The sequence below is a fragment of the Thermobia domestica genome, chromosome 10, assembly GCF_964235325.1.
Source record: "Thermobia domestica chromosome 10, izTheDome1.hap1.1, whole genome shotgun sequence".
NCBI lineage: Eukaryota > Metazoa > Arthropoda > Insecta > Zygentoma > Lepismatidae > Thermobia > Thermobia domestica.
In genome coordinates, this window is record NC_137463.1 from 71584711 (window position 1) to 71599361 (window position 14651).

Below are 14651 nucleotides of genomic sequence, written 5' to 3' on the forward strand. Positions count from 1 at the left end.
AATTACGGTGGCTACAAAATCCGAATGAAGTAACTACACAAAATTTCGCAGATATCAGGCGGGAAACTTCCAAAACTTTTAGAACAAAGAAACGCGATTTTTTGAAAGCTAAAATTAAGGAACTTGAAGATAATAGTAAAAATAAAAATATTCGGGACATGTATAAGGGGATCAGCGAATTTAAGAAAGGCTATCAACCTCGTGCTTATATATTAAAGAAAGCTGACGGAACAGTTCTCACTGATACGGATAGCCTCTTAAATAGATGGAAAGATTTCTTTGACGATTTGCTGAACACGCAGCCAAAAACTAATACGCGTGGAGAAAAGGAGATACACACCGCAGAACCGTATATTCCAGAACCCAATCGAATAGAAGTAGAAGCCGCTATAAAGAAATTAAAGAAACACAAATCTCCGGGTGTGGATGAAATTCCGGCTGAGTTAATTTTAGCTGGAGGCGAAAAATTGTGGAACAAGATACACAAACTCATTCTCCTTATCTGGAACAAGGAAGAATTGCCACAAGAGTGGAATCAATCATTGTTCCAATTCACAAGAAAGGCGACAAAACTGACTGTAATAATTATCGAGGCATTTCTCTTCTGTCAACATCCTATAAAATCCTTTCAAATATTCTATTAGCAAGACTGACCCCATACGCAGATGAAATTATTGGAGATTATCAGTGCGGATTTAAACGAAATCGATCAACTATCGACCAAATATTTACCATTCGCCAAATACTCGAAAAAAAGTGGGAATACAATATCCCGGTACATCAACTATTTATTGATTTTAGAAAGGCTTACGACTCGGTTAGAAGAGAAACATTGTACAACGTTCTCACAGAACTTGGAATACCGAGAAAGCTAATTAGATTAATTAAGATATGCTTAAGTGAATCCCAAAGTAAAGTCCGGGTAGGAAAATTTTTGTCCACGAGCTTTCACGTCCAAAATGGCCTGAAACAAGGAGATGCGTTGTCGCCATTATTATTTAACTTTGTTCTGGAGTACGCTATAAGGAAAATCAAATATAGCAACCAGGGCCTACAGTTGAACGGTATTCACCAGGTGATGGCATATGCTGATGATGTAAATTTAATAGGGGATGATAGGAGAACAGTAGAAATAAATGCAGAGATCTTATTAAATGCTTGCAGGGACATGGGTTTAGAAGTAAATGCAGAGAAAACTAAATACATGGAAGTGCGTCGGGACCGTAATACGGCAAATTGTGGGGGCGTTAAAATATTAAATAATACTTTTGATAAAGTGGATACTTTCAAATATTTAGGATCAATATTAACAGATGAAAATCATATTCACGAAGAAATTAAATGTCGACTAAAAGCAGGGAATTCGTGTTACTATTCGGTTCAAAATCTCTTGTCGTCGCGAATTCTGTCGAAGAATTTGAAGCTTAAAATATATAAAACGATAATCATGCCTGTTGTTCTGTATGGTTGCGAAACATGGTCACTTACTCTGAGGGAAGAACATAGACTGAAAGTATTTGAGAACAGGATCCTGAGAAGAATATTCGGACCCAAGAGGAACGAGAATGGGGAATGGCGGAAACTTCATAACGAGGAACTACATAGTTTATACGGCTTACCCAACATTGTTAGGGTCGTCAAGTCTAGGAGGCTTAGGTGGGCAGGTCATGTAGCTAGAATGGAAGAAAGTAGAAACGCTTTCAAAGTCTTGACTGGAAGACCCATAGGAAAACGACCATTAGGAAGACCTAGGCGCAGATGGGAGGATAATATTAAGATGGATCTCGCAGAGATAGGAATACAAAGTAGAAACTGGATGCAATTAGCTAAGGATAGAAGTCAGTGGAGAGCTTTTGTGAACGCGGCACTGAACCTGCGGGTTCCATAGGCCATAGAGTTAGTTAGTTAGTTAGTTAGATAATCATGCCTGTTGTTCTGTATGGTTGCGATACATGGTCGCTTACTCTGAGGGAAGAACATAGACTGAAAGTATTTGAGAACAGGATCCTGAGAAGAATATTCGGACCCAAGAGGAACGAGAATGGGGAATGGCGGAAGCTTCATAACGAGGAACTACATAGTTTATACGGTTTACCCAACATTGTTAGGGTCGTCAAGTCTAGGAGGCTTAGGTGGGCAGGTCATGTAGCTAGAATGGAAGAAAGTAGAAACGCTTTCAAAGTCTTGACTGGTAGACCCATAGGAAAACGACCATTAGGAAGACCTAGGCGCAGATGGGAGGATAATATTAAGATGGATCTCGCAGAGATAGAAATACAAAGTAGAAACTGGATGCAATTAGCTAAGGATAGAAGTCAGTGGAGAGCTTTTGTGAACGCGGCATTGAACCTCCGGGTTCCATAGGCCATAGAGTTAGTTTAGTTAGTTATATGGTTACAGTTCGGCTATGTAATATGAGAATTGATAATGTGTCTGAAGAAGGCTATGTTACATAGCCGAAACTGTAACATAAATATATAATCTTAAAATATATATACCATTTTAGTCAGTTGGAGTTTTATTGGCAATTCTCTATTCATGTATATTTTCTTTTATTCTGTTTCTATGAAAGTAGGTTTTCTTTATCTTTCTACGCATGTTTAATTTATTATTATTATTTTTGCCCTCATGAATGGTTTCCTTTTTTCTTATTTTGTGAAAGAACATTTTCTTATTATCTATCTATACATTTATGATTTTCCTTATTATCCACACGAATATTTTTTCCATAAAATGACACGAAAAATGTTACGTTTCTCATTTTGGGTCCAATTTGAAAATGTATTTTTTGTCTCGTTTACGAGCCCAGACTAGAAATTTCTCGTCCCTTAGGTAATACCAGTCATTGACAAAAGTAAATACATGATATAGCTCAATTTATATGCTATTCTTCTTAATCACAGTCTGTACATGAACACTCCGTGGAAGGACATGGGGGGTCATTGTTCTCATTTCTCACACCACTTGTTTGATATGCTTCTTTCAAAAATCTTTTAATCGTGTTTATTGTAATGTTTCTTTGATCTACTTGATATTACCAAAGAAATTCTACAGTTTTGCATCATTAAGTCATTTGTTCATCTATACATTAAGAAAGAAAACATTCTAAGTGTTTCATTTAGTATTTCCAGATTTTCTTGAAGAAAGAATTCGAGTAAAGTTCTCAATTTTTCATAACAGTTATGACACATCTATAGAATGTTGTATGAATTGATTTTTCTGGGGGGGGGATGATGGTCCAGGGGTAAGACGTTCATCTTTGGTGCAAGGAATTTCTGGTTCGATCTCAGGCCATATGAGTTCGTGATGAACAATGTCCTCTCCGTCGGTTTTCTGGAGTCTATATATTCCTCCCACATTCTCACGCAAGCTTTATTTTTCATATTTGTTCACTTACTTTAATCATCCATCTCCTTCTGCCTACAGAGCATACCATGGAACTTTTCAGCTCATTTCACTTTAATTTTGTTTCGGCTACCATTTTGCGTGAAGAAAAATCGCAGGCAGAAGAGCAGCCAATAAGAATTGAATTTGAAATTCTATTTTTTTTTTAAATATTACAGAATGCATAATATGTTGGATATATATTAGTTTTCTATGTTAGAAGAAAAAAATAAAGCATGAAACATAATGAATGTATATATATAATAAAAATGAGCTATAGTGTAGATATATGTTTTTCTTGTTAAGTAAAAAGGAAAATTTTATGAAGACGGTAAAAACAAAAAGCACAACAATATAAAATGAATTTACTCCCGTTGGGCATGGTTTTCATCGTTTTCAAACTCTTTGAGCAAGAAATTAATATGGTTCCGGCAAATAAATGCTAAATGTATGGTTGTTATTAAAGATGTAAGACAGCATTCACAGTTAAAAACAAAAATTTTCCCTAATGAATTAGTAAACTTACTTCCAATTACAGAACATATATATATATGTTTAAAACAAAAGTAACCACATCCGTGCAAATAATATATGATTTAATCTTCTGTATTTCCCTCCCTTCACTACCGTCACACAAGTAGCTCTCCTGAGAGTAGAGTATCTTTTATTCATTATTTCCCTTTTCATGCTAGGTTTAGCTCACTTTACTCAGTATATGTGTGTGTACGCAGTGTTTACAAAAACTCGAAAACAATTTTCCGAGTGATGCTATATCCAAGATTATATGTGTGTATTGACTACATTAACATTACAATAACCAGCAATGTGTAGTGGTTCTGGAAAAATTATTACAATAACATTTAAACGAATATTTCTTTGAAAAATTGTTGTTAGTTATTTGTAAAATAATTCCAACATTTATTTTTTTATTTGTAAAATTATCTAAACAATTGTTCGTTGCTCATGTAAAAACTCTTAGAATTAATTGTTACTCATACAATTACTAAAACGATTGTTTGTTTTTACTGCACTTATTGGAATAATTATTTTTATTCTTACAATTTTTAGCTGTGTTTAATTATTTACGTAATTAATTGTTACTTGTAAAATTCTGGAATAATTTTTATAAGTCATATTATAAGCATAGAAAAAGATATTTAAAAAATGTGAAATATATTTGTATACCATCATCATTATAAGTATTGGGTCATTATTGGCAGGTTACTTGCTGCAACTGAGAAGTTTCCACGAGAGGTCTTCCGTTAACCTGTTCGTCTTCATGTACAATTTTTTTGTTTTGATATCGTCCATCAATTGTAACCTCTTCCGCCCATCCCTCTCGTCGTCGCCACCACACACATTGTAGCACGTCCCTGATTCCTTCTTAGCCAATGTCCCAACCAGTTTCTCTTAGTCTTCTCAATAATATCTAAAACTGTTATTTCCTCCAACCCCCATATTTTGAAAATTTATATCAATATACGGAATAAATATCGAAATTTATGTGCAGATATATGAATATTCATCATGATTCTGAAGCGAACATGCTTTGGGTGGGGCTTATAAGAGTGAAGTTCTAGAATATAAAGCTAGTTACTGAATGAATTCTCAACAAAGTGTACAGTTTTGCTTTTTAGAATGTAGGCGAGAGAAGTATTAAGTTAAGTTAAAATTTTATAAACATACATAATATACATACATACATACATACATACACACACACACACACACACAACTATATAAATATATAATATGAACATTTTTGTTGAGAAAGGAACTTTTAGCATAATGCCAAGTGCAGGTGTACATACACAAGGCTATTTTCTGAAGGTGCGGGGAAGGTAATGGTTCTTCAAAGTGTAAGGTTTTTCCTCCATGATTTTCCTCCTTAAAAAAAAAAAAAAAAAAAAAAAAAAAAAAAAAAAAACTTTACTTCAAGCATGAAAACGGGAAGAAAAATGAATGCGAAAAGGTTTATTGCTTTCTTTCTTTCTTTTTTTCCTTTCTTTGATTTTCAACTATTCGCTTGGAAAACCTACCTACACATACTACTTTTCTGTACTCTTTGTATTTCTCAAGCGGTGATTCAAGGCTTTCAATAGAGAATCGGTATACCATATATATATTTCTTAAACGAAAAAAAAAAAAAAACAAGTCTTGAAGAAGGTGGAGGAAAGAAAAAACCGTTCTAGCAGGTATTGAGTCCATATATATGCAGGAGAATCACACACACACACACACATGGAAAAAGAGAGAAACTTCAAGCCATGTGTATCCTCAGTATAGTACTGTAGAAAGAAAGTCCACATCCTTTATGTCGCAGATTTCAAACGTGCCTTTTTCCACTTTGACTAAGAAAATATGTTCCCCATTTCAAAAGCAAAGGCTCTGTGAGTCGTATATGTGTGTACTTTCCCGACGAAGTTACTGATGTTAGAGCGATAAGGCCTCTAAAAATAGAAGAAGGATTCAGATGAATAGTAAAAAATACTTTAATATTACCTTCCTTTTTACTCGTCTTAATGGTCTTTTTTCTCCTATTCTTTTTTTTTTATTAAATTGATTTAAGGGTTCTTTAGCATCCACATTTCTTTTGACTTTTTTTTTGTAAGTAGTTATTTTCACACCAATATATATGCTAAAGCGTGTTAATGATCAAATATTTAATACTTCTGTATAGGTGGTTGCTATCTATATATAAGCTAAAAAAAAAAAGAAAGAAAAAATTACATAAAGTCAGGAGAAACCGTGCGGTAGGGAAGTTTGCGCGGGGACCAGATTGGGTTGGGGAGAAGGAAAGGGAATGTTTTAACGAATGAAGAATTTGAAACGCTGCAAATAGATTCGTCAGTTAAATTCATATGTTGATAGTAGCTGTTCACTGAGAAATATGTTCCACGTTTTGCGCAAATGGTGCAAAGTAAGTGCGTTCAATTTTCCTAAACGTTTGGTACAAACCCATAAAGATGATGTTGATGTAAAATAATCAGAAAGTGATATGTATTGGGGATAGTTTACCGTTGAAAGTAGCGTTGTACGTAGTTTACTGCCAGCGTGAAAACTTCTATCCAAGCTATGCGAGTTTGTAATCCCGTATCCAAATAGGTGAGATAGCGCAGACATTTATTGAATGCAGGAGAGATCGCGCATGAGAAATAAGTAACATGTTGTTTGTGAACACTATAGTACAGACAGTAATTTGAAAATATGCAATAAATACAGTTGTTCTTTGTGGATAAACCAGGCTCGTAAATAAGGGATGGCTAGAGAGCCTGATCTTCTATCTCCTGTGACCACTTTGAGCCTTCCTGAAATTTTCAGTTGTTTGTTGGAATGTACTCCTATGCACGAGGGATGAACTCGAATCAACCCCCCCCAAAATTAATCTGGGTTTTAAGCTACCGGTTTGAGATAAATGTTTGTTTCAATAGTTTTATCCGATAAGTAAATGTCTATTTAAAAGTTGTTTATTATTTTGGTAGCATAGTTTAACATTATGTTCTCATAGCACCGATATTAAGTAATGTAATGTATTGAACAGTACCATACAAATGTTAGTTGTCAGTTCTCTCATATTTGTAAAACATATTTTAAATTTTCTTAATCATACAGATTGTTCCTGTAATATTACTGTCGTGCACGATCTCAGCTATTCTGTAGGGGAGAACATTTCTAACAGGGGTTTTGAAAAACGGCCACAACTAGAAATACAATCACTTTTAACAACGATTGTGGGTTTGGTATTGTGCACAAGGTACCCAACTACACACTGCGTCATTCTTAACAATATTTCATCCAACCATCCGGTATTGACAGTTTTCACCATAAGTTTCGGATTTCTCCAGGAAACCCTCGGCTCGCATATGATTGAGATGGCATGCGAAATGGAATGGCAACGGTAGTCAGATGGGATAATCTACTATCACAGTCTCTGTCTCGTTCGCGTCAAGTAAGCTTTGTAGTAGACAAACATCGTGTGCGTGGGTTTCTTCAGGGTTCTTCCGTTTCCTCTCACTTTCTTCATTTCATCACTCATTTCTCATCGTTACCGTCTCCTTTAGCCTACCCGGTATAACCGTGGGACGTAAAACTTAAAGACTTCTCTGTCTCGTACTGGTGATGAGAGTGAAAGCTGGCTTTTGCGAGAAGCAACTAACGTTCTGTATGCTGGAGATTTTTACGCTGCAGCTGGGTTGGCAGGTTCCGCAGTTCTTATTTGAAGAGATGCTGGTATCTTATTGCCCGAAGCCACGACCAATCCCAGGTGCCCATATGGAAAAGTCGCGAAGAGCTGTCACCCATACGAATACGGTCCTGAAAAGGCACTACCTAACTTCTACGGCAAAAGATTGCCGAAAAGATGCTTCAATATTGGCCATATGCAAGTTTGTTGAATTGAGCGCGAACTATTCTTACTTCACCTTATACAGAAAATTTTGAGGTTTTAAAGTTCAACATTCGAGATTAAAAATTCACACATCGACTTTGCTGGCCTACAACTCGGAAACAAAGGGCCTGCACACAATATTTCGTATGTATACTAAATTCGTCAAGATCTACCAGTATATGAAGTTTGATCCATACTGGATTATTTCGGTCGCACTTATACGATATATAGAGTCCTAGCTATCGATTTTTTAAAAAATGATCCTGGTGATCGGAGGTTGAAAATTAAATAAACATTAATTCAGAATAGGTTGTTTTCTGGGTTATTGCTTTCTAAAATCGTCTAAAGTAACTCGAAAACAAGCTTGTGCTTTGTGTCTTTAACTAACACAATGTTAAAGTGGTGTCTGTACTTTCAATTTGAATCTTCAAGGGCAGCGTTGTGATCAAGTAGTTTCAACTCATCTCTAGAAATACAGAACGGGATAAACAGATTTAAAACTCCCTGTTAGTTATATGGTTAGTGTTTGCGTCTTCGATGTAGTAGCCCCGGACCCGATTCCAGACAGGAGCTCATGTAGTCTGGATCTCAAGTTACGCTGTAAGGTCTATGTCTCGAATAGCCTCGGCGTTGAAAGAGACGCTAATCTTCAATCCATTTATGAAACAGAAACATATTATGTGTGCTAGCGTTTATCCTGAAATACTATGCAACCCTACTAAGCAGAACTATTTAACAAAACAGCATAGAGTAACACGAAAGCGTTAGTTCTCGTTCAGTTATTTAACTCTTTATTCCAGTTATTACGATTTATACGCGCTAGATTTTATCCTGAAATGTTATGCAACCTTACTAAACAAAACTGTTTAACGGGATGGCATACAGCAACCAGAAAGCATTAGTTCTCGTTCATTTTCCTCTTTTTCGTCTACCTTATGGTTTATACATTAAATATTGTTACAGCGTGAATTTTGCTATAGTATAGAAATTAAAAAGAAAACCTGAGAAATTCATTTTAACCCCTCCTTCAGAATTAGATACAAGTACGTACGTGTACGTATATTACGAAATGAGCGAGTAGATAATAGCGTGTGTGTGGAGCAAGGATTTCATGTGTAGTTTCTATCCTTGAGAAAGTTTAAAAGAAAAATGTGTAGAAATAAAATTGAAGTAAATCGGAAAAATGAAGAAACTTGTTACTCGTGAAAAAGAAAGTGACTTGAAACATGCGAACACATATTCAAGAGAGAGAGAAATACAAGAAAAATAAGGAAGAAAATGCAGAAAAAATCTTCCAAAAGAAGGGGGGAAATCCGTAGGAAAAGCGTCACTTGATTTTTTACTTATTCATTAGTTGGTCCACACACACGGAACGTAAAGCCTAGTTGTACGTGAGGCATGTAGAGGTCATTCCGAAGTAGTTTGTTGGCCTGCAACAGCGCTGTGATCGCCTGGCGTTAAGTCCTTAGGGAAATCTTCTTCCTCCTTCTTTCCCTTCCAGAATGTTCTTACCCTTTTCTTTTTTTCTTTTTTTTCTTTCTTCTCTGTACCCGTATATCTAGTAAGCGAGAATGGCTGAGAGCTAGCTAGTCGGTGAACCTCCGCATACGGATACTGCAAAAAAAGAAGATAGAAGCGAAGAAAGAAAACATAGGAAGGCGTACTGACCAAAACTTGGAGGGATCCTAGATAAAAATAAATAAAAGGAAAAGGAGAAACAAAAAGACTTCATCTGTGCGCAACAGTTGATGTTTGCTATTCCCAGCGAAAAAGGAATCTCAAAGGAGGGGGAAATGTGGAAGCAGTAAGAAAAAATAAACAAGGCTTATGTAAGATTTCAAGAGAAATACTACACAATAGTAGATTTAATTCTTCCTGTGTGAGAATAGTTCAAGTGGTCGCTCTTCGCTGGGTAACATATAAGCATAAAATATTTGAAACATTCGAATCGTTGGAAACTGGTTTAGCAATTAGGTAATAAACTTTTTCTTAACTTTTGAAACGTATCAACTCATTGGCTTTTGGATTAGAAAACAGGATAATTGATAAGCTTATTGTAAAACATTTCATACACATACCATTTCTCCGAATTTTACATTACAAAACTGGTTAATATATAAACTTAAGTAAAACATTTGAAATACACACACAGCTCACTGGCTTCTGGAGTAGTGCTTACTGTAAAATATTTGAAACACATACCATTCGCTGGATTCTGGATCACGAAACTGGGTAATAGATTAGCTAGTGATAAAACATTTGAAACATGTACAACTCGCTAGCACCTGGAATATGGATAATAGATATGCTTTCTGTAAAATATTTTATATACAAAACACTCCCTGGCTTCTGGATTACAAAAATGTGTAATAGATTATCTTAAAGTAAGTTATTTGAAACACATACAATTCGCTGGCTTCTGGAGTAGAAAACTGGCTAATAGGTAAGCTTACTATAAAATATTTGGAACACATAAAAACTCGCTGGCTTCTATATTACAAAATTGGATAATAGATGAGCTTACTGTAAAACATTTGAAACGCACACAACTCTCTGGTTTCTGGATTATAAAACTGGGTAATAGATAAGCTTACTGTTAAATATTTGAAACACATTGCTGCTTGCTGGATTTTGAAGCAACAAACTGGGTAATAGATAAATTTAATGTAAGATAATTGAAACACATAAAATTTGTTGGTTTTGGATTACAAAACTAGGTAACAGGTAAACTTACTGTAAAATATTTGAAACACTTACAACTCACTGGTTTCTGAAGTACAAAACTGAGTACGGTAATATATGAGCTTACGGTAAAATATTTGAATCATATACAGCTCACTGGCTTTTGGATTACAAAACGAGGTAATAGATTAGCTTACTGTAAAATGCTTAAAACATAAAACACGCCGGCTTCTGGATTACAAACCTGGGTAATAAAACACGCCAGCTTATGGGTTACAAAACTGGATAATAGATCAGCTTACTGTTAAAAAAAATAAAAAAAACAGCTCACTGGATTTTGGAGTAGAAAATTGGATAATAAATTAGTTTACTGTAAAATATGGTTATTGTAAATTGAACATTGCAACAATATCAATATTAATGACTATTTGCAAATATTACTAGGTGCTATATATCACAAACCTGGAAGCAACTGTCTGTATCTCAGAAAGTGGACATTCCCTAATTTCTCCAGAAACCTACATGAATCATATTTAAGGCTCGATAAAGAGGACATGTCTGTGCTTAAGAAAGTGAACATTTCCTCATTTTCTAACGATCTATCCGGACCATATTTTGAGCCCGAGAAAGAGGACATATCTGTGCTTAAGAAAGTAAACATTTCCTCATTTTCTAAAAAGGATATCCGGGCCATATTTAGGGGTCGAAAAAGAGGACATGTCTGTGCTTAAGAAAGTGGACATTTCCTCATTTACTAAAAACCTAACCATACCATATTTAGGGCCCAAAAAAGAGGACATATCTGAGCAAAAGATGGCATCTGGTAAGCCTGCTCCTGTATCGTGGCAACCTTAATGTAACTTAGCATGAGTTTGAAGCATACTGTTTGTCCCTCTGACTTCATAACTAAATTTGTCAAATGCAGTTTTCAATTATTATAAATGTATTTATTCCCTTTGTTACCAATTGTTTTGAGATTTCCAAATGTAGTTGAATTCGCATTAAAGTAAAACTTATACAGCTAACATGCTTTGTTAAAACTTGTTTCTTCCCCTTTAAGTTAAAAAAAATGAATAAGAAGAAATAAAAACGATACCGTTCCGTCAGTCGTACCTGACAGGTAAATATATTTGCCCGTTGACATATATATATCTTGGCTAACTATCGCAACGAGAATTTTTGAGTTCTCCGAAGTTGTGTTTCCTTCAACGATTTCGGTGCTGAGTTCTCTTCTAGCTAAACCCCTTTTCTGCCACCAGCTAACATACCCCGCCAACTCCGCTTCCATCAAACCCCTTTCGTGGAAGACTGGCGTTTATTTCCCCTACGGTGTTTCTAAACTCTCATTTGTTCAAAGTCGAAACTTGTTCCCAGGGTAGAAAACTAGCTTGGTATATATAACGCGTATGTTTGTTTGTTTGTTTGAGTTTGCTTTCGTGGTTAGTGTCTTTTGTTTTAAGGCGATGTGACAGCTTTCCAAAACTTAGGTGAAAGCGAAATACCTCGAACAGGTATGTGTGTGTGTGTGTGTTCTATATATAAATTTACTTTACTTTTTTAAAAAAAAAGTTTTTCTCATTTAAGAAGAAGAATCTCGCCTGTTTTGTAATTAGTAAAGAAAAAAAAACTATCTGCCCCTCAAGGTGTTTGGAAAGCTTGATATTTTTTTCCCTATGGCACCCCCAATGCGAAGCATGATAGACTATCTTTCAACTGTAAGACAGTTTTTTAATTTCTATGAGAGAAACCTTCTTCGCATATATAAGTAACGAGGGTAAACTACATCAAACTGATTTATAGCATGAGATAAAACAAAAGAATTGTAGGGACACGGTGGATCAGAAGTATTAGTGTAAGAGGCCATTTGTTCGATCCCATGACATGCAAGTTTGTGGTGGACAATATCGTGTCCGTGGATTGTACTGTTTCTCAATCTACCAATTGTTTCATCATCATTTACACTTTAATTAATCATCCATCTCTTTAAGCATTCAGGGCAGAATCGTGGGACGTAAAAAAAATGTAGATGTAACCTCATTTCAAAGGAATTGCAATTAACTTACATGGTACGTACTTCCAGAATTACGAATTGACACGTGGCAATAAAGAATGTTCGCTTAAGTACATACAAAACTTGTTTCTTTTACGTTATTAGAGTTATTAGCAATATCTGAACATAAATCTTTCAAGTTCTTAAAGGAGCTTCGGAAGATATCTTAAAAGATGAATTATATTCAAAATGACTTCATTCCTTTATACGCTGAACGCGTCAAATAATGAACTGAGAGGAATGATGTCTTAGATCGTTAATTTTGATTATTTGATGTCCTAGATCAGTGATCGCCAAATCGTCGATCGCGAGCAACTATAGATATACCATATTGATTTAACACCTAGTCTTCCTTCCGTTCGAAGCGCTGCTATCTGCTGAAGGAAGTCCACTCCCTTTTTTCTCGCTTAGCAACAGCTGAACCCTTATTGGCTCAGCGCGTGGGTGTGTGAGGCTGTGAGCTTTAGTTCGCATTTTTTTTTTACCACGGATCAAGCCATTTTGGCAGCACAATAGTAGCTCGCGGGAACATTTTCGGTAGATCGCGTTAAGGCTCCGGCTGGCTAACCTTAATTCTTCCACTGAGCTAATATCAATAAAGGGCGCTGACTACAACAACTGTTTGTTTCTCCCGTGCAACTGCCAAGGTCAGCCTAATCTCACAGTTGACTGTATACGTGTAAGATTGTGCACGTTATAGTTTTCATGTGTGTATCAGACATTTGCTAACTTGGATAATTTGATTTCATATTCACTAGAAATGTACGTAGATGTGTAGGCAATAAACAAATATAAGATTTAAAAAAAAATGGAATACCTAGTTATTTTGGTTGATAGCTCACAGTAGTATTTAAAAACAATACGGTAGCTAAGAAACTTCATAAGTTTGACGACCATTGTCTTAGATGATTGATTATGGCGTTTATGTCTTATTCTTTTTATTGATATAATTTTGGGTTTTGTATTTCATATAAGTTACATGTAGTTTATGTAGTACATGCCTATAAAATGGTGATAATTTCTTAATTTGAAGTTCTTAAACTAAATGGTGAACTAAGGGGTCGCGGAGGCTCAGTGGTAGCGCGTTTACCTCTGGTGCATGAGGTCCTTGGTTCGATTCTAGCTCGCGCCAAGTGAACTTTGTGGTGGACAAACACAGTGTGGTGGGTTTTTGTTGGGGTTATCCCGTTTCCTTCCACTTTTTTTTTCATTCCACCATTTCATTCATTTCTCATCATCACCATCTCCTTTAGCCTAGCAGACATAACCATGGAAAATGAAACTTTCATTTTAATTGGTGAACTTTTCGTCTATAAGATCATTGCCAGATCCACAGCAATGTCGTTATGTCTTGCAAATTGGATAACAATACACACTTCATTGTTCCTCTTTAGTAAATAATAATAATAATAATAATAATAATAATAATAATAATAATAATAATAATAATAATAATAAATCAGAGTTTACTGTTTTTCAAAATTTCATTTTATTTATTTATTTATTTATTTATTTTTACTTTACCTATTCTCTTTCCAGCCTTAGAAAAAAGTAGATGTAAACAAATCCATCTCACTACCAGTGGGTCGATGACCAGTGATTGGTTGTTTTTCTCACTGCACTAGTATCCTACCGCAATATAATCCCTACTAAAATAATAATTTCAAATAAACATATCTGAATTTATCCTGCATTTTGTGATAAGAAAAGTAATATATATATATATATATATATATATATATATATATATATATATATATATATATATATATATATATATCATATTTAACAACAGATGTAGCTCTATTTCAATCTCACCCGTATCTGGACATATAGTATTTACTGAGCATGCGAATGAGTTCACGCGCCTTCCCCACTCATTTAAAATTATTGTAGAATGCAGAGTTTCATGGCGATGATGTGTGATAATAATCCATTTTCGTCTCGTGTTATAAAACACAAAAGAGGACAACAAGAACAGATACAATCTCGTTTATATAACGACTTAAAAAAATACATATCTCTAACATAGCAGTAGTCAGTGTCAGTCCGTTAATTATTTACCAACAAATTGTAGCCTTATAGTCTGGAAATTATGCGACAACAGTAAATAAGTAGACGATCTTGTTCACATCTCATTCTGCCGAA